The sequence below is a fragment of the Pristis pectinata genome, chromosome X (assembly GCF_009764475.1).
Source record: "Pristis pectinata isolate sPriPec2 chromosome X, sPriPec2.1.pri, whole genome shotgun sequence".
In the NCBI taxonomy this organism is placed as follows: Eukaryota; Metazoa; Chordata; class Chondrichthyes; order Rhinopristiformes; family Pristidae; genus Pristis; species Pristis pectinata.
This window is the reverse complement of record NC_067450.1, coordinates 3,045,470-3,048,382: the sequence shown is the minus strand read 5'-3', so window position 1 is coordinate 3,048,382 and position 2,913 is coordinate 3,045,470.

Genomic DNA, 2,913 nt, shown 5'->3' with positions numbered 1-2,913 from the left:
TGACATGGGAAGGGACATGAATTATGACAAGGGACAGCTTAGATCGGGGACAGCTATGCCAGTTATAAGGAAGGTCTGAGGGGAATACCACAATCTCACACTCGAGAGTATCAGCACTCTATGTGAGAAGGGTGAGAATCGCAACATCAAATACAGGAAGTTTGTGGTGTTTGAAGGAAACCGGGGGTGGAAGTCCGGCAATTGGATTGGACTGGAGAGGAATAGCAACTTTATCCACCTCACGGGCCAAGCAGGCCAAGCCAAGAGAGAGGGGTCAGGATGTGACTTTATATTGCCCTGGATGGTGAAAGGAAATCGAGGGATACAGACTTGTGCGAGAGCAGACACACTCCTATGGCCAACCAGCTTTAATGAAACAGTCATGCAATCTATCAGAGCATGTCAAAAGCTAGTCACTCCAACCTGGATGGGAGTGATCACCCATGAGCTGGGCGCCTTCAGTTGCAACAGGACACGTTTTTATGTCTCAACAGATGATACGGCATCTGACTGCAGATTTGACTGGGACCCTCAGCCTGGGACTGCAGGATGGAAGTCAGCAAAGGACAGTGACTGGCAGAGCAGGTAACATACCGCGGACAATACTGTGTCACCACAATGACTTGGGAGCAATACAGTGGGCAGATGACATGCCATTTCCCTCAAAAGACATCATGCTGGGTCAATGAAGAGCAAACTTGGGAAGGAACAGATGGAAATCATGGCAGAAGATTCCTTCGGACCACTAACTCCACACATTACCAGTTTCGAATTGACATTCCCAAAATACCAGAACAGTGAATTGAACTCTAGCACACATAAATGAATCACAAAACAATTATAATACCCTCACAGAGGACGACAAGACCACTAAAGGTGAAATAGCCACCATCCGGGGTGACTCAGAATTGTGGGACACAGGAATGAACATTCAAATTCCCACATGGATTCAATTTCCCACATTATTTAGTCAGTAAGTTAGGAATAATCATATATCTCCTCTATATCAGCTACAGCATTAAACAGTTTGGGCACACCAGACAGATAGTGTAGATAGGAACAGGTTTTGTAGTCGCTTAGGGACTTGCACAGGATTTTTAGTGAGGACCAAATCAGTGCCCAGGTTTGACCTTTTCGGGATGGATTTCTGTTCATGGGGGCAACAGGAGGGTGTGTTAGGGAGCAGTGAGCCATAGTCAGAGGGTATAAAGTATAATAACCATTAATACAAGCAAGAACCAGCCTTCAAACCACTTCTAAATGTAATCGGTTTTGAAATGACACGGGTAGCTGCATAAACAAGCCGTGAACGGAGCAGACGACTGGGCTCGTAGTGGAAATAAAGAGGTCCTTCTCAGGTTGGTAGTAAGTGACTACCGGAGCTCAGGACCCCAGTTATTCACAATTTGCATCAATGATTTAGCCTAAAGATCCAAGTGTCATATTTCTGAGTTTGCTAATGATGTGAAACTAAGTAGAAATGTGAGGAGTGGTGAAGAAGCAAAGAGGCTTCAGGGGATATAGACAAGCTGAGTAAGTGGGCGACAACATGGCAGATGGAGTACAATGTGGAAGTCCAGGTTATCCACCTTGGAAGGGAAAAAACAGAGTGGGTATATCGTTAAATGGTGAGAGTTTGGGAAATGTTGCTGAATGGTGGAGCAGCCTCAAGGAACCAAATGTCCTGCTCAGGCTTTATATCTTATGTTCTTATTCCAAGCAGAATCAAATGACAATGGGGCTGTGTTAATTGGCCTACATCATCCAGGCATCAGCAGTATTCAGCTAAGTTGTTTTGCGCAGAGATCAAGAAAGGTTCCAGAGAAGACTCATTATTTTGGGGCTGTGTTAATTGGCCTACATCATCCAGGCATCAGCAGTATTCAGCTAAGTTGTTTTGCGCAGAGATCAAGAAAGGTTCCAGAGAAGACTCATTATTTTGTCACTTAGCTCATCAAACATGGTCATGTGCATATTTGTTCTATTAATCAATAATTGGGATATGGTGCACCCAAAGTCAGCCCTCACAACACTAATTTTGAATGCCAGGGGTTTCTGTCCTCAGCTTTTAGACCATTTAAGTTGACATGTGCTCTCTTGTAAAAGTGTATGTCGGTGGAACCGTTTCTCTACACCCAAAATATTGAAGTAAACTATGTCATTGTAACTACTGAAATTGTATTCAAGCACCTGCTATTATCTGTTAAATAATACTAAAAAAACTTGATGTACTTTGTTCAGTGAGATTCTCCAGAGATTCCACTGAGAGATTCTCCCAGGGGAGAGTCTTCCACCAGGTCTTCTCCTGAATGTCTGTTTGTGCTGAATAAAGACCTTTTACGTTGACAGCTCCAGTTTCCATGTGGCTCATTCACAGTCACAGCACCATGGTATTGCTGAATGGTGGAGCAGACACAAAGGACCAAATGTCCTGTGCCTGCTTCTATTTCTTATGTTCTTATTCCAAATAGAATCAAATGACAAGATTATACTTGAAGTTTTTGACCTTGTAATAAAAAAGAGAGTATGGTCCCCTTTAAAAGCCAGCAGTTATAGGCTCAGCTAATGTTAATTATTTTTTGCTGCAAGTTTCTCACAGGTTTGAAGGATATTAGAGCCATATTCGCAAGGCTTTGTCAGTTAAAGGCTGTGAAGTCTGAGAGAGAGTTTACGGCAGAAGTGAAAATGAAAAGCAAATTGAATCGCGCTTGTGAGGATTGCTTGCCTGTTAAGGAGTTTTGTAGTTCAAGCCTGAAAATTGCAAGCATTCACTCAATTCCAATATGATTGATTTACAATAGAGTAAAGAAAATACATTAGATTGATTTTATTAACATTGTCATTTTTGTTCAATTACTGTTAAAGGTCCAATATAGTTGTTGCTGCTTTTCCTTCAGCGCACTCAAATCAATA